This window comes from Pungitius pungitius, chromosome 2 (assembly GCF_949316345.1).
Source record: "Pungitius pungitius chromosome 2, fPunPun2.1, whole genome shotgun sequence".
Taxonomy (NCBI): Eukaryota; Metazoa; Chordata; class Actinopteri; order Perciformes; family Gasterosteidae; genus Pungitius; species Pungitius pungitius.
In genome coordinates this window covers 28,121,778-28,141,072 of record NC_084901.1, presented here as the reverse complement: position 1 = coordinate 28,141,072, position 19,295 = coordinate 28,121,778, and positions in this window count along the sequence as shown.

Below are 19,295 nucleotides of genomic sequence, written 5' to 3'. Positions count from 1 at the left end.
AAGACCAAGAAGTATTTTACTTTTTTTAAATTCCACTTAAATAATGTAAAATATCAATAATTACCTAATTACATAAAGGTTTGTGTCGCTACTGACAATTTAGCTATTACCTTTGTAAATTTAAGGTAAATCATTTTTTACATTCAGACTGATTCTGGATCTCAACTCAACTTTTTTTCATTACATCAAAAATAATGCAGTCTTATTTTGCAGTCTTAAGTAGAATCAAGAATGATACGTTATAAATCTTTTAGAGGAGCAACATGGGATGACTGCGGATCGTGGTCTTGTGGACTGTTATAGGGGTCAAATCAAAAACTGTAAAATTAAGGTAAAATAACTTAGACATATAAGGTTTATTTATTCAACTTTTCCTATATTTGCAATGTTACCACCCTAAACAACTACTATTGGCTGTCTCACTACAATGCTCTGAACTCGATTGGACAATCTGACGGTCAATCACAATACTGGCCAATGAGAACGTCTCCGGTTACAAATGTAACTGTAGTTCCCTGAAGGGAACGAGACGCTGCGTAAAAATTACGCAGCTCGAATCCCCTGAGAGGGAACGTCTCCGGTTACGAATGTAACCGTAGTAGTTCCCACAAACGCTGTGGGTACGCCAATACCCACTCCGCCATAAGAGCAAGTGACCGTGGTGTGAAGTTAATGCGCACACTCAGACGAGAGCACCTGTGCTCCAGGCGTAGAGTTAAGGTCTAGACGGTAAAATCTCACGAATGTGTGGGTAAAGGACCAGCCTGCCGCCATGCAAACGTCGTGCAGCGATACTTTTCCCGACAAAAAGGCTTTAGAAGCCTACCCCTGGTAGAATGGGCCCAGACAGCCAAAGGTGCGGCCGATTCATAAGCAAGTCTGATGCCCTCAACCACCCACTTGCTCATCCTCTACTTAGACACCGGGCCCCCAGTATTGGGTGGCCCGAAGCACACGAGCAACTGTTCAGAGAGCCTACACAGGGCGGTCCTGCGGACATAGAGGTATAGGGCTCTGACTGGGCGGAGTAGGTTGAGCTTCGCCTGGTCCGACATCAGGAACGGGGGAGGACAGAATGCCTGCAGCACAATAGGCCAGACCGTAGTGGACGGGACCTTAGGAATATAGCCGGGGGAAGGTAGTAAGAACGCCTTCACCATACCGGGTGCAAATTCCAAGCATGATGGGGCCACCGAGAGGGCTTGCATATCTCCAACTCTTTTGAGGGAAGAAATAGCAAGCAGGAAGAGGGTCTTAAGAGCCACATACTTCACTGCGACCTCTGCCATGGGCTCGAAGGGAGCGCCGGAGAGACCCTCTAGTACGATGGCCAGGTCCCAGGACGGAATTCTAGGGCTGGCTGCTGGCCTCAGCCTCAGGGTGCCACGAAGGAAGCGGGATACATTATGACCTGGAGTATTACTTGCAGTATTTTAATGTTACATATGTCTGTGAATTTGAGTTACGGGATGTCAAAGGAGAGCAGCCAGAAAAAAATACTTGGCAAACTGGGAAATCAAGTTTTTTTTTTGAGTTCGCAAAAGGCAACCTTGGTGATGCTGGTGGAACGAAGTTCACCGTCCTTAGGACATTGAATAACGGACCTGTCATAACAGTGTAAACACAGCTGCCATTTTAGGTGGTTGATTTTGGTGTATGAATTGGCTTTTTTTTGTTTAGGTAAAGTGTAATTACCTTGCCATATTACATCTGATGAAAGTGTCGTTCACATTCTTCTGAAGGGAGTCCTGAAATGTTTAAAAATGTAATAAATATCATTCTAAGGACTTTTCAATTAATCTTAGTGTGTCTTTTTCCCCTTACCCCCCCACAGATGGACATGGAGAAATGCCATTTTTAGTTGTTCAATTCCTCCTGGTGGTCCCTGAAGAACTGTTTGTGAATAATTGGTTGATATTGTGAATGTACACCTGAAAACATTAAATGACATTGTATTGAAGTTTTTTAGTGTAACTTACTTTACGTTGGGAAATCTGCGTCACTGCCATAATAGTCTAAGAAATGTATTGAATACATCTTCTTCAAAGAGACATTGAAATAATGGGTTATTGAACATTTTAAATCTTGCATCGAATGGATTTGAGTCCTTGCAGTTTTCTCAAATGATCGATAAAAAACAATAGCCCATTAGCCCTCTGAAGTGGTCTAACTCACTAATAGTCCCTTAAAAAAAGCTCCCACTTCCATATTAACTGAGAAGGAATTCCAGCTCTGTTGTGGCTGACTTACATTACTATTGGAAAATCCTGTAGAGCCATAGGTTATTAAATTACATGACTCTTAATTATGTGTGTTTGAAAAAAAGAATCTGTACAAAATCCATATTGGATTCATGGTTGTCAGGGTCCCACCATCACCGACACTCACTCCTCCCACTCATTCACATTCCTCATCACCCAACCCTCTCTGCAGTTTACTATCGCCTCAGTACTAATTACACGCACATGCACGTCATTACGCCATGTCACCAGTGCACCACCTGCACCTCATCAGTCACCACCTTTCAGCACAGGCACAGTCACTCCTTGTCTGGTCTTGTTTAATGCATGACGCTTAGACTCGCTCTCGTCTTTGGATAGTCTTGGATTACTCATTGAACTACCTTCTCACCTGTTGAAGTCATGCTCTGTTCTCCGTTGGATTTTTGCTGAATGAACTCAGTTCCACTAACTCCAGTCGGTCTCCTGGTCATTCTGTGACAGGTATCATGAAAGTTTGCTTTTACAGCATTCGCCTTAAAAACTGAGCCTAAATTTGTCAAATTTAAAATATGGCACTGAGCGGAAATGTTTGTTTCTCATCACAAGTTAATTAAGCGCAATTCTAATGGCATTTTGCAGCACCATATGTGCTCCTCTGTGAGCCCATCCGCAGTACTCACTGTGTGTGTCATCAGTGTAGGGAACCTCAATGTATTTACTATGAAGCTGGATGGCTCTTTGATCTAAAAAGGCTGCTGTCTGGCTTGTGTCTCTAAAGTCCTTGTGTGCATGTTATGCCTCCACCCCGGCTCGGAAGAGGAGGTGGGGCGTAACTGCCCAAGACCACGCCTGTTGGATGCCGGAACCTGTACACTATGCACCACAATAACAATCAATAATAAACACACGCTGCTACAAAAAAGTACAGAATGGTGGGTTTATTTTCCACAAAATGATAATGAAAAGAACACCACTTACCTAAACTGCTACAATACACTGGGTGACAGCCACTGGCTTCTAACCAAGTGTGTCTAACAGAGGTATTTCCTACGGGTGTATGTAGACCCCAGGGTATCTTACCTAGCCCTGCTCAACAGCGCTCTTGGGGTAAGTACATAAAACACAGTAACAGTGCACATAAACACACTTTTGTTCCGGACACTATTGTCAACTGGTTTATAAACTGTACTTGACTTATTTATGGCCAATGACCTTTTGTCTTTTTATCAGGCAAAATACATTTTGAAATCCCACAAGGACGTTTCTTTGGATATCTGCAAACGGGGCATTTTATATTACCAAACCTCTGACAGATTACATATCCAGATCATGTTGTTCAATGGGAAAGAGATTAAGGTACTGTGTATACTGAAGATTTCAAGTGATTATTAAGTTGATTATTTTCCTTTTTCTATCTTGATTTGATGAAAGATTTTATTTTCTTTCTTATTAGGTTGTGTGTATGTTGTGTGGAAAGTTATTTTTTTAGTGTGACTAAGAGGCTAAACACTTCGATGGGCACCAATCTGATTCTCATCTGAGAGTCTGCAATGGCTAAAAATATTACATGTACATTGTTAGCATGTATTGCTCAATTACTGTGTAGAGTGAAAGCTATCAGCTGGAAATGATATGAACACAGGACAATATTAACCAAATAACATTCTCAGTGACATTCACTGCCTAGATATCTACAATATTCAGCTGAAACAAAGCCTTGAAGGGACTTTTTCTCATTAACACTTTTATTTTAATGATCTAATTTTAAATATAGAGGAAAAGCCCCTCAACCTTTTTCTAAAGCATTGAAGAAAGCTATGCTTTTTTTGAATAAGAATGTCCAAACATAGATTTTTTTAGTAAATATGCTGCCCTTTCCTCATTACAAACATCGGTCTATAAATAAGATGAGCTTAATTATAAGGCCTAATTAATCACGTCCCATATTTATAGACTCAGCCAGAAATTCAGAGACCTCACCAGTGTATGATATAGGTCATGGAAAAATTTGGAAGAAATTGTCTGCTTTTTTTGCATTGAGAGAAAAAACAAATAGTAATTATAATTGTCTCTGTTTTTATTTATTTTTCTTCTTCCTTCAACTTATTGTGGAGTCCCTGAGAAGAGTCTGGATTCTTTGACCTCATTTGCGTCACCAGGGTTGTAAAACTGGGTACGAAATTGGAGCCATCTGCTGTGCCAGTGTTTTTACATGGCTTTCCGCCTTTAGAGGACAATTCTGTGTCTGTCTTTCCCCGATCTAGTCTCTGTTCACACGCTGGCATCTGGCATTAACAAGTATCCTAAGTGTTTGGGGCTGTGTTCACACAGCGCAAGGATACATCCAATACAGACGGAAATGCACCCGAGACACTGCAAAGATATGATCCAAATATCATTTTTACTTATTTATTGTAATTATTTATATATCTGACATGCCTTTGAAACTGTGATAAAATTGTGCATTTCCTCATATCTGTCTGGTTACGAGCATGCCATATGTGAAGCACTACTGAGCCATGGAATTATGAAATTAATTCAGTGTTTTTAAGCAAGGTACGTCCACCTTCCATTGAATGTGCAGGATGTATATGTGAGGCCTTCACAAAAGCCTCCTCGAGTATTTTTCAGTACTTTATCAACGTGGAACATTCCATGATTACTGTCCACACACTGGGCTATCATGTAGATGTGGTTTTAGCCTTATTATTGGATTTATAGTTTTTGATATTTTTCAAGGCCATTTACAAAATAAAAATATAGCTATATTTATTCACTGTATAAACTGATTTTTACAAATCACAACACGCACAGGGGTTCTTTTAGCCAAATAGACATAGTTATTAAACTTCTTATCATGGCTATGCCATTTTTGGGGCAGAGGCCAAAAAACTCACCAAAAGGTGTTCTAAGAGATAAAGTTGTTGACTTGGTTAATAAAAAGAATAGCTTTTCTTTATCATTTTACAGTTAAACATAAATGTGTCTAAAAACAACATCAAGATTGAAGATGGGCATCGGCCTTGGGAAGCACCAACGTGGTGGGGGTGTTGGCTGATGAGGGTACTAGAATGAGGAGTTGATGAAGCTGATTAGGACAGGGCATAGATGGGGAATTGGAGAGATGCATATAAACCGCATGAACATACTGATGGAGGAGAGACCGTAGCAAGATAGACTAACAATGTAATTGTTGCATTGAGCTTATTGGATTGAAAAGACCAGCTGATCTAAACAGATGATAGCCTCTTTGACAGCAGCAAAATAAAGAGTTATCATGTGTGAGGGGTGATTGGCAGAGGAATGTAAGAGTACAGTCTTCTGGGATGATTACGTTGGAGCTTCATTATTCCAAAAATACCATCATCTAAAAAAATCCAGTTGCATTTTGCAGAATGCTAACTAGCGTTTTTTTCTAGCCACTGAGACCCAAAATTGTCTGCGCAGGAGTTGTTTGAGCATAGGGTGGAAGTTCAGGGTTGCATTTCATGAAGTATTACTTACCAATTGAAAGCATACTGCATTTAACAGTACGTACATATTAAGCAGCGTTGCCTCACTGTCCAGAGTAGAAAAAAAGGTTTTTGCCCAACAGCATCTGTGCACCAGTGAAATCTGCATGTTTTTATCCTGTCTGCCAAGGCTGTCTAGCCATTTGGGCCATTTTTGTTTCGCTTGTTCACCTTCTATCTTCCTGCTGTTTCTAAAAATAGCCGCACCCAAATCGCATTATCTATAAAAACAAACCTCCAGTCTGCCTCTCCTCCGATTTAAAACCTGGGAATGTTTGACAGCTCGGCTGGGGGGGGTTCATTTTTTACGCCTCTTTTCTCACACTGTGTGTGTAGTTCACATATAACATATGCATAAAAAATGCACACCAGATACTACACAGTATCAATGATAGCAAGTCATAAATAAAACCATGCACACATGCTCCCACACAGACATTAATTATTATGTCTTGGAGGCGGAGTTTATCTCAGACTACACGTTTTCTTCTCCTATATCAGGAATAAACAAGCACTTGGAGCATTGTTTCAAATATGCTCCTGTTAGTATGAATGTAGGTATTAATGGAGGTATTCCCAAGCTCCCACCCACAGCTACTTCCAACATTGAAAGAAATCAGAGGCCTAACGAGGGGAGAAAAACATCCCAAATAGCTGAAAAAAGACGATAATCTAACACAGCCACAGGCTTAACATCTGAAATCTTTGAGAAGTAAACAGTGAGTAGGAGTCAGAAAGTCAGACGCTTATTTTTTCGCACCAGTGATATTTCAGTCTTTTAGACCTTTTTGGAGACATTAAAGACACCTTTCTTTTATAGTTAATACAAAAATATAATTATCCCTAATGGGGCATGTGGTTACAGGCAATGCATTTAATACAAAAGACTTCAAATAAATTCAAAGAACCTTAATTGAACTCTGGAGCTTTGGTCTACTTCCTGAGTCAAGTCTATTCTCTGACATGGACACACAAAGAATTTGACATGGAAGGTAATCCATAAAACAAATAAACAAACTGACATTCAAACATTTTGTCAGAGATCGGAGCTGGAGCAGGATACAGGGAGGACTCACACGCAGGGTTTCCGATGACAAAGTGCTCTTTATTCAGAAAACAAAACCTAGACGTGCTCCATCAACGAGTGACGCTAGACAATGACGCGACAAAGGACAACAGGCACACAGGGCTTAAATACACTAGGGAGGTGCAGGTGATTGGACACAGGTGGGAACAATCAGGCAGTATGGGACAAGGCAGGAAGTGAAGTTCCCCAGGAACACTAAAGACATGAAACTTACAAAATAAGACAGAGAGCAGACCCAAACCGTGACAGAAACCCCCCTAAAAGGATCGAATTCCAGAATTCCAGTCCTAAAGGGGGGCAGAACCATGAAAATCAGACAAGGGGCGGGAGGGTGGGGACCCGACAGCTATGGTCCGGCGGCCTGCCGGGTCGGCGGCCGGGCCTCAGGGTCTCGGGGGGCGCCGGGCGGTGCGGCTCCGGCGTCGTGGCGGGGAGCGCCGAGCTGTGCGGCTGCGGCGTCGTCGTGGCGGGGAGCGCCGAGCTGTGCGGCTGCGGCGTCGTCGTCGTGGCGGGGAGCGCCGAGCTGTGCGGCTGCGGCGTCGTCGTCGTCGTGGCGGGGAGCGCCGAGCTGTGCGGCTGCGGCGTCGTCGTGGCGGGGAGCGCCGAGCTGTGCGGCTGCGGCGTCGTCGTGGCGGGGAGCGCCGAGCTGTGCGGCTGCGGCGTCGTCGTGGCGGGGAGCGCCGAGCTGTGCGGCGTCGTCGTGGCGGGGGGTGCCGAGCTGTGCGGCTGCGGCGTCGTCGTCGTCGTGGCGGGGGGCGCCGAGCTGTGCGGCTGCGGCGTCGTCGTCGTCGTGGCGGGGGGCGCCGAGCTGTGCGGCTGCGGCGTCGTCGTCGTCGTGGCGGGGGGCGCCGAGCTGTGCGGCTGCGGCGTCGTCGTCGTCGTGGCGGGGGGCGTCGGGCTGTGCGGCTCCGGCGACGTCGTGGCGTGGGGCGCCGGGCTGTGCGGCTCTAGGGCTTAAATACACTAGGGAGGTGCAGGTGATTGGACACAGGTGGGAACAATCAGGCAATCACGGGACAAGGCAGGAAGTGAAGTTCCCCAGGAACACTAAAGACATGAAACTTACAAAATAAGACAGAGAGCAGACCCAAACCGTGACACATTTGTTGTTCTTCTAATAAGTGGTTGCTGGTTTTACCATTTCCCTCTCTCTGGTCGGAAATATTAACGCAATGCCTATACTCTAACACACCAAGTATATATGCGGCTGCGGCGTCGTCGTGGCGGGGAGCGCCGAGCTGTGCGGCTGCGGCGTCGTCGTGGCGGGGGGCGCCGAGCTGTGCGGCTGCGGCGTCGTCGTGGCGGGGGGCGCCGAGCTGTGCGGCTGCGGCGTCGTCGTCGTCGTGGCGGGGGGCGCCGAGCTGTGCGGCTGCGGCGTCGTCGTCGTCGTGGCGGGGGGCGCCGAGCTGTGCGGCTGCGGCTCCGGCGACGTCGTGGCGTGGGGCGCCGGGCTGTGCGGCTCCGGCGACGTCGTGGCGTGGGGCGCCGGGCTGTGCGGCTCTAGGGCTTAAATACACTAGGGAGGTGCAGGTGATTGGACACAGGTGGGAACAATCAGGCAATCACGGGACAAGGCAGGAAGTGAAGTTCCCCAGGAACACTAAAGACATGAAACTTACAAAATAAGACAGAGAGCAGACCCAAACCGTGACACATTTGTTGTTCTTCTAATAAGTGGTTGCTGGTTTTACCATTTCCCTCTCTCTGGTCGGAAATATTAACGCAATGCCTATACTCTAACACACCAAGTATATATGCGGCTGCGGCGTCGTCGTGGCGGGGAGCGCCGAGCTGTGCGGCTGCTCCGGCGTCGTCGTGGCGTGGGGCGGGATATTTAACCTGCATCACTCCTTTTCTTTTTGTCGGGCCAGCTTCCAAGTGCTGGTTGCATTGACAGCGATGTTGGCCCATCACTTAGATCCATGGTGAAATACCTCAAGGACAGCCGAATTGATTTGTATAGCTGGCAAAACTATTTATTGTCTCCAGATGATGTATAAGAACTTTGGTTATACCCTCATGTACCACCAATGTCAGTTGGGAATAGGTATTTCATTTGAGAAATACATATGCCATGGTGATATGTCATTTCTTTTCCAAAATATTAAAGAAATGGCATTTCTCTGGGCATCAGTACTATTGTTATTAATTGCTGGCCTGCTCTTTTTCTAAAATAAAAAAGTGCTTTTTCTCTAATTTATTCCAGATTTTCCTTACACCGCACATGCGTGAGAAGAATTCATCTTTTAAGTCGAAAGTCACAGTCATCACCTTCATGGCTTTCACTTTGCCCCGTAATGTATGTATGTTGTAATTGTCGGTGAAATGAACACCTTGGAGGTACGCACTCAAGCTCTTTGTAAGTCATGCTACTTAAGTCTGGTCGCTGAGATTGTAACAGCGCTATAGCAAAGCGTTAAGTACTCGTGCCATGATACATGCAGACTGCAATAATCACCCTGCTGATGTTTTGACTGTTTAAAATGATCCTGATGCCAATATTTGTAATGTAGTGATGAGTTCAACAACTGCTGGAATGGAATGTAAACGCTGTAAACGAGTTGGAGACTCAGTAAATAATATTGCATGGAGGCTTGATCTATAATGCATAATGATTTTGTGTTCACTCGACTGAAAAAGTGTGGTGCTTGTAGTAAAAATCTTTTCATCCATCCTCTTTGGCCTATGTTGCCATCTGGCTCGGATTACTACTGCAATTTCACCACGAGGCATTTGAGAGGTAACCTGCATTCTGGTTTACACCTGCTTTTAAGAGGCGCAGAATTTTCACCGCAGACACACTTCCACAGGCAGTTTCTGTGCCAGAGAATACATAATTAGACGCACTTTCCGCATCCCCTCTGGTCTCTTCATGGGAAACTCCCACTTTCCCCTTGACCCTCCCGTGAATGCATATGCACAACACTGAAAAGCGCAATTTGCCATTTTCAGTTCCCGCAGTCTGTGCTTTTACCCCAGTGCAGCATATTTGTACATACCTTATTCTTTTATGTAATATATTCGAGTATGCTTTGCATGCATGTACATCTGCCAACCCTTTAGGATGGAGAAGGCTTTCTCTATGAGAAGCGTGTTAGAAAGCCATAGATTTTAAGGTCAAGAACGGTTATGGACAAAAAAGTAGGGAGGCTGGAAGGAAGACGGATTACTTTGTTTTAATGCAGAACACAAGAGTACAACCTGCCCCATATATAGTAAATTCAACCACACATACACACAAACATTATGCACCACAGTGCAAATGTAAATTCACACTGCAAACAAAAGTTACAGATACTGCAGTCGTCTGCATTCCATTTAAGTCCAGCAATAACCAGTTCCCTCGATCAAACAAAGACTCGTTAATCATAGCAGGGTATCAGCTGGCACTCTTGTGAAATCCTTTAAAAATTAATTTTTTTTTTTTTTTTCATTTTCAGGCTGGTTTGGTGGATTTTGCTACAAGTATGATCTTCTCCTCTTCTTCCGCCTCGCCCGGGCCACACTGCCTGCTTTTCTGATGTGAGTAGTTTCCACCAAGAAAGCATTAACGCTGCTTCATTCCAAACGGTTTCTTTTTCATAGCATCTAGAATTTTTTGTGTTCTAATTATAAATCATAATAGAAACCATCCTGGTACTCTATAAGTTAAGTTATGGATTGGTGCAAGTCACTGCTTTTTCCATAGACACCCATCTCCAAAATATGGAGCAAAAAGAGGATGTGTTGAGTTGAAAAAAGCTTTTTTTCATGTCTTTGCCTTGTTGACTTTACTATCAATCTTTGCTGTGAATCGCATCACCACACAGAAAAGAGCAAGGGAGGAAAGCATTGGGGTGCTCAAACCTTTTAAGCAAGGTGCCAAAATAAAAAAGAGGTTCTGCATCACAAAAAAACAGTTCACACAGGAAGTGGAGTCCAGGGTTCACTTGGAGAGGTTGGAAGGAAATCTTTACGTATAATTGTTTAATTTTAACTTTGGATATGTCCTTCATATGCATGTATGTTCCGGTGGCCGAGAAGGTTCAGACAAATACAAAAGCAACAACACAACCGCAAACGCCACAACACAACAGCCACATCACAACCGCAAATGCCACGACACAACACTAAAGCGAAAACGGAAGTAGCTGCCCACGGGAGCGAGCGTATTTTGGAGGAACGGAGCTGGAGGATGCCAGATCGTTTAAGAAGTAAGTGAAACATGATTCCTTACTTTAACTGTAGCCGCAAGGAATCATGTTTCACTTACTTCTTAAACGATCTGGCATCCTCCAGCTCCGTTGTTACGTGCCGACTGGTTTGGCTACGCGTGCGTGTTTGTTTTGCCCCGACAGCGGCAGATGTTGTCTGCCTCGGTCACCTGATCCGTCACACATTCGCAAACATATTTCTGAAAATGTTCAAAATGCATCCCATATCCAATGCAGCGATTATGATTGTATAAGTGAGCACTACATCACTGCCACGTATAAAGAAATAAATAAAAGAACATACGTTTATTAAAAGATCGCCACAACCTGGATTCGAACCCGCAGTCGAGCAAAATAGCAAAACTTTATAAGACGGCAGCGCTACACCGTCGGCCAACCGAGCTGTCAAATGCCGCTACTGATTTCACTACTTATGATGAAATTGCAAATCGTCAGTGGCAAGAACATCTTTTGGTTCAGGGTGAGCCAAGACAACTGGTTTTTGGTGGCGTAGCGTGAAATACATAGTTCTGTCAGGTTTTCTAGCACATTGCCCAAGTAGGATTACTCTCTTAATAACATCTAAACGCATAGCCAAACCAGTAGGTTCAAAAACCAGTAGGCACGTAACAACGGAGCTGGAGGATGCCAGATTGTTTAAGAAGTAGGTGAAACATGATTCCTTGCGGCTATTTAACAAACTAACGTTAGCTAAATGGCGCCACGTATCTTTTAGCTAACATTAGTTAAACTTTAACTGTAGCCGCAAGGAATCATGTTTCACTTACTTCTTAAACGATCTGGCATCCTCCAGCTCCGTTCCTCCGAAATATGCTCGCTCCCGTGGGCAGCTACTTCCGTTTTCGCTTTCGTGTTGTGTTGTTGCTTTTGTATTTGTCTGAACCTTCTCGGCCACCGTATGTATGCCTTCAGACCTGTCTTCTTGCTGAAATCAGTTTTTGGGTTACTTGAAAATTTGATAATATTTATTCAGGGAGGGCAGTTAGGGACACTGTGGTCTCCATGGTAGCTCTGATAGTTTAACTGAATTTTAGAAAGGTTAGGGGCTTAGCAAAAGGTCGATGTACGTGTATTTCTCATTATACAGAGAAATAATATTTTCATTTTCACAACAGACAAAGTTAAAATGGACGCACTGAAAACAATAACTGTTATTTTACATGATTCATCAGTGCACCAGTGGTGTTCATGATGAATTGTGCGTGTGTCCATGGCCAGTCGAAGGCAGAGTTTATCTTTCTGTAGTCATTCTGCCTCCAGGGACAGGCTGCCGCCAGCTGGAAGTGAGTCATGTACAAACCTGGGCAGCTTCCCACACCGGGGGGAGGCCGGCTTCGTGGGCAGACTGATGCAGGACAGGCCAAAGACTGCTGGAGCCACAGAACCTCACCGTCACATTCACCTGCTGCTCCTTATTGGGATTCTTTCTCCTTCCTAATCCAGTCTGGAACCAGGACTTCTTATATGCATAGTGTGTCTGATGGAAGGTTTATGATATTGAACTTAATATTGCAAGAAAATAGAAAGTGCGGTTTGGTTACAAATAAATCAAATATGAAATAAACCGTTAATGTTTGCTCCAATTTTTTTCTGACAATGTGTAAGTCATTTTTAAAACACAAGATAAATAAAATACATTTGCATTTCAGACTAACAATTTTTGGCTATGAACATGGTAACCCTTCACAAATAGGTATGTTTGATGATTAAAAGTTTCGGAACTTACACTAAAAGTGAGTGTAGCGACAATTTACCATCTTGTCACTAGTAGAGGTGTTTTGTAGGGCTATCTGACGCGTGGTTCCTAATGAATCCAGTTCCAGTCCACTACTGCATTTTATCTTCTTTATTTTTTGCTCAGTTCTGATGCTCAAACATGTTACAATCCATAGTTCTGATGCACCATGACTCTTGATCCTCACCCTTGATCCTCACGGTCAAAAACTGTTTGCTTCCCCAACACCCCCATTCCCTTGCTCTCTGATTATCTATATACACCTTAAACCCAACACCTGGCTTCCCTTGCTCCCTGATTATCTACATACACCTTAAACCCATACTCCACCCAGTGTTCTCCAGTGGAACTACAACAGTCAAAAAGAGAGCATAATGGCTCTTACAGTGAGGTCATATAAGTCAATGTTGGGTTTTGGTTACACACAGGACACAAAAGAGATCTCTCAGCCCTGAGTGTCCAGTCTCACAGTTCAATCAGGAGAGTTATTTGATGGTAACAATTTATTACACATGCTTCTTCTTTGGCGATTGGACTACATCCTGAGGGACTATTCCCGAAGGCAGGGATACTGAGGTCCAATAGGCCCAAGTTAAACTTGCATGGGTCGATGTCAAACCAGAGTTAAGAGGCCTGGTTGTAACACCCAGAATGGGACATTAGGTCATGGGTTGTTTTTCTGTTGTGTTTCTATCACTCACCCTTCCCTCTCGTTTCAGACACCTCCCCCGTGTGACGCCGCCCTCTGTGATTGCCACCCGCACCCTTATTGTTTACGCCTGTGTGTCGTTCCCCTGTGTATTTAGTCTGTGCCGACGGAATGTTCTGTTTCATTTTGTCTCTTTTTTTCCCAATGAGCTTACCAGTGATATTCCTGAGTGTGCCTTCCCGTGTTTTGACCCTTTTCTATCACCCGTCAACCTTTTGCTTGATGATTTGGATTAATCCGCCTTCTCTGTCTGACTACCCGTGTACCGAACCCCTGCCTGAAGTAAACACAATTTTTGCCCCTGACTACCCTGCCTTGAGTCTGCTTTTGTGTCCAGGTCCTTGCGGCCCCAGCTCCTTAACAGTAGAAACTGGCCAACATGGACTCAGCGGACTCCAATTCCCTCCGTCAGGCTGTCGCCTCACAGGGCTTACTCATGAGTCACCACAACCAACTTGGACAGCAGCTTCGTCGCGTCGCTCCGCAGCCACCACCCCAGTCCCAGAGGCGTCTACCCCTCTTCTGCAATCTGCCCAACCCACCTTTTGCTCCAGGGAGCCAAATGTGCCTGCGCCGTACCGCTACACTGAAGACCTGGAAACATTCAAGTATTTTTTGATGCTATGCTCCTTAATCTTCGACCAACAGCCTTCTAGATATTGTGACCGATAGAGCTAAGGTTGCCTTCATGATGGGCTCCATGACTGGGAGGGCGTTGGCATGGGCTACCAGCATATAGGAGAGCCAGTCTCCTGTCCTCTTCTCATATCAGGGCTTCTCAGATGAGATGCGTAGGGTTTTCGATCACCCAGTTAGAGGCAAAGACGTTGCTTCACGCCTACTTTCTTTAAGGCAGGGGCCCCCCAGGGTGGCAGTTTGCAATTAACTTCAGAACCATAGCGCAATGGTCAGGGTGGTCCGATGCGTCACTCTAGGGGTTTTTTCTCAGAGGACTTAACAATCCAGTGAGAGAGGAACTAGCATTGAGGGATGACTCGGAGTCTTGAGGCCTTAACCGCCCTTGCATTTAAGGTTAGAGTTTCCGTCTAGGTGAGTTTAAGAGAGAGACCTAGCTGCCTTTTTAGCTCGTCTGCCCCCCGCTCACCCCCTCCCCCGCCCCTCAGGAGACCCGGCACAGGTCTCCACTGGAACCCATCCCACGGTGATCCCACTACTGACCCACCTGCTAGACCCCAGACTTCTACCGACCGCCCCGCCCCCCACCACTCAGCCGAGGAACCCATGCAACTCGGGAGGAGTTCAGCGAGATGCTTTTCCACGAGGCCGTCTCAAACTGCTCCACTACCTGCGCCTCAACCGCCGTCACCATTGGATTCAGACTACCCGGACCTTTCCAGGGTATCGGCATGTTACCTCGATCTTAAGGAGTTATTTAATAAGGCCCAAGCCACCTCTCTGCCTCCACATTGGGATTATGATTGCGCCATTGATCTGCTCCCAGGATCTTCTCCTCCTAGAGGGAGAATTTATTCCCTGTCTGCACCTGAGACACAGGCTATGAAGGATCAGGTGGCCTGATTAGACCTTCATCGTCTCCAGCGGGTGTTGGGGGGGGGGTTTGTCAGCAAGAAGGACAAGACTCCTCGCCCCTATATTGATTACAGGGGATTGAACAACATCACAGTCAAGAACAGGTACCCTCTTCACCTTATTTCATCGGAATTTGATCTGCTACAAGGGGCTATGGTCTTTACTAAACTCGACTTAAGAAATGCCTATCATCTGGTCTGAATTATGGAGGGGGACAAATGGAAGACTGCTTTCAACACTCCTAATGGGCATTACGAGTATCTGGTGATGCCTTTCGGACTGACTAACGCTCCAGCTGTTTTTCAGGCTCTGGCGAATGATGTCTTGCGAGACTTACTCAACATCTCTGTGTTTGTATATCTGGATGATATTCTGATCTTTGCCCTGACGAAGAGACCAACCGGATGCATGTTCGGCGGCACATGAGTGAGTATTATTTGGTACAGTTTTAAGATACTGGAATATTTAGCAATGATAGTAATAAATAAAACTCTTTATGGTTTCCTTTTTACCAGCTTGTTGCTGCCCAGCTTTTTGAACACTTAACAAATGGCATTCATATTAGCATTAGCCCACAGCAAGATATTAATGAAAACGACACGGTAAAATCATAGCATTGATTATACAAGCCTATTTAGGCCGATTGTCCGCATCTGACTATATCACAACTTAGTTATTTCCATAAGTAGGAATTACATCATTTTACAAATGTGTTTGAGGTGGAAAAAAACTAAAGCTATGTGGGTTGGGTACATTAAAGATGGACACATAATTTAAAGGGCAATTTCCCCCCTTTATTGAAAAACGACAATGAAAATTGCATTGAGTATTATTTGGTACAGTTTTGTGTGCATTCTGACCTCATGGTCACAGACCCACATGAGTGAAATTGTAGGTTATTTTGCATCTTTATATTTCTGCTGGACTATTCAGTAACTTATTTGCTGTCTTGCTTTGTCGTGTGTTGCACTTGCCTGATGTCTGACTGTTAGGAAAGTTGTTGTAAAGCCAACAGCTACAGGGCTGCCATCTCTCACAGTTTCCCCGTGTGACACACACATCTAATGTCTCACGCTAAAGAAACAATCCGCGCTGCTTCATCTCCAACCTCGCCGACTGTGACGCTATTCGCGTCAGGTTGACTTGCTAGTTTGTCATAAACAAAGTAAGCGGGGTTTCTCTAAATTTATCTGCTAGCAAAACATCTCGTTGGCGATGTAAGCAAGCTAGCAAGTATTAAGAGCTCTTGCGTCGGCTTGTTTGAACACTACGGCCGACGGGGGGTGACCGCTACGCGCAGCGAATAGTGTCACAGATGCGCCATAAAGCGTCGGCGAGGTTGGAGATGAACCTGCGCGGATTCTTTTTTAAGCGTGAGATATTGGATGTGTGGCGTGAATGCGTGTGAAAATGTGCAAAAGCGTGTGAGAGATGACAGCCCTGTGGCTGTGTGGGCTAGTTTGACAACAACTTTCCTAACAGTCAAACATCAAGCAAGTGCAATACAAGACAAAGTCGTCCTCTTTGCGAGACCTAAAAAAGGAAAGTATTGCTCACTTATTGTCTCTGCCACAGTTTTTTTTGTAAAATTGTTTTAATAGGAATCAATGGCAAACATTTTGGCAAAAACTTGAGAGCATAGAATTAAAATATCATTTGTGGGCTTTCGACCTTGATGAAAAGCTTTTATATAATTGGGTGGCTCAGACCGAGGAGCAACTAAGAATACAATTTTAATGAGTCGTGATAAGAACCCATATTGGCAAAGCTATATTTATTCTATTCCGCCCCCAATTGGCAGCTGGGATAATTAGAGCAAATTGGTTTCCGCAAGACAAAAGTTAAAATGTGCAGACAGGTGTCGGTGAATGATTGTTTCAACACCATTTTTGTGTTACGTATTAGATAATCCATCTAAATGTAGCTTAAGCGCAAGTTCAGTGAGGAAGACAACCAGTCGGACTCTGTTTGCCTCCTTTGTAATTACACTATCAGCTGATTGGTCACTAAATGTGCACGCCCCCAATCATATTCTACACACTGTTCCCTGGAGCCAATCACGTTGTTGCTGTCAAACGTTTAAAAGTGTTCTTCTCTCTTGGCTGTCATTTTCAGTGTGTAGCTGAGAAATTGGTATTCCTCTGTAGCTTAGTTGCGTTGTGATCCGTTGCCAGGAGAGACAGGTCGCGGGCTCGTTGGCCAGCTGGAGCAGGATCCCATCCCGCAGGGCTCCCAGCACAGAAGCTTCCCCCCAGACGATCGAGCAACACTCTTTGCTCAGCTTGAGGAGCGGGGTGTTACTCTGTCTCCAGGCCTGCCGATATCCCAGCTACAGGAGCTAATCAGTCTTACAGTTACAGTTGCTGTTACAGTTCTATGCACACCATTGATGCTCGCCTGCAGTCCTTGGAGAACGCAGCAACCATCGCCACCACCCAGGGCTCCATGGGGCAGGCAGCTTTTTTCTGAATCAGCAGTGAACATCAACACGAATAGAAGGTGCCTAATATTCGTTGGCGTCTGCATTCCCCGCTCTTTTAATCGGTAGGCCGTACATCCCACAGGCAGCAAATTTAAAGCCCCGACTGAGGTTGAAAATTCTACAGGGGAGGGACCTCAATCTCGTTAGCATCATGTTGCCATCCCCTGAGTGTGAGACTAGCGTAGCCTCTGGTAGTAACATCGCTACGGCAGATCCACGGCTGCTCAGAGATCTGTCGATTGGATAGTTTATGGTTGCATTTGGCGTATTTCGGGACGTATTATGGACAGTCTTCCCAGATAGAAGACAGGAGTTTGCAGGAGACATGGCACTAATCGCGATCAACATCTGAAATACACGGGCAACATATTCTACCAGTACCATAAGACTTTTTCCAGCAAAGCCGCCCTGTACATAATGTCAGAGGTGTAGACTCGAGTCATGAATTTGATGACTTCAGACTCGAATCGACAAAACGTACAAAGACTTGCAACTCGACTTGGACTTTAACATCGATGACTCGTGACTTCACTTGGACTCGAGCCTTTTGACTCGTCAACATGTCAACATTTTCACACGGCCGCGCCGCTCTGTTTATCTGCATCTGTCAAAAAAATGTGCGCCACCTGTATGCAGAGAGCGCGCGCTGCACGACATCCAATCACTGCAGTGCCACCTGGTTCTGATTCGACAGCATCTAAACAGGCACATTGCAAGACAACCAATGAAGCGCAACAACGCGCCAGTTGGAAAAATGATACCGAAGATAGTTTCGTTTGGCTATAAAAATTACGAGGTAGTCGAAGTCGAAGATTACAGACGGAGCTGCCACAACGTCCAACTTTGTTCGACACCTGAAGTTGCACAAAGAAAGGTAAGTTTTGAACGAATGCTGTGCACCTTATCGAATGTACCGTAACTCACGAGCATTTTACCGTATCAACGAGACAGCTCGTTCATGCTTACAAAAATCAGGATTTTTGGAACCCGGATTCAGACTCCGATGGAAATCCTCGCCAACATTATGTCAACGTCCGTTTTAAAGTACTATAACACAGTCACAGTCGATCCACCATTACCCTTCCCTTCCCTACATAGTCTAGGTCTGTGAGGCAGCGCACCATCACCCAGGGTTCCCCGTCCCCACTTTGCTTTAAAGCATAGGACTTCGGTTTCTTGAGGGAAGGGCTTTTGAAGCAGTGAAAATATTCTTAACATTGCATAAACGGAAATGTATTATCGTATACTTTAGTGTACAATAGACAATGAATATTAACACAACATTGATATGAGTAAAGAGTAGTTTCAAATAAAATATGTGGTTATAAGGGATTTTCTGTAATAAGAGGACTTGAAATGACTCGAAACTTGTTGGCTTTGACTTTTGACTCGACTTGACTCGGGACTCGAGGGCAACGACTTGTGACTTGCATAACAATGACTTTGTCCCACCTCTGCATAATGCAATACAACTCCCGCGTGAACTGGTCCGTGCTGGATACGGAATTATTGCTCATGGTTGCAGGTGGCACACAAACCGTATCGTGCACTCAAAAGCAGACTCAAGGCCGGGTAGTCAGAAAAGGCGGATTAATCCAAATCGGCAGGCAAAGGTTGACGGGAGGTTGGAGATGAAGCAGCGCGGATTGTTTCTTTAGCGTGAGACATTGGATGTGTGGCATGAGTGCGTGTGAAAACACGCAAAAGCGTGTGTGTCACACGGGGAAACTGTGAGAGATGGCAGCCCTGTAGCTGTTGGCTTTACAACAACTTTCCTAACAGT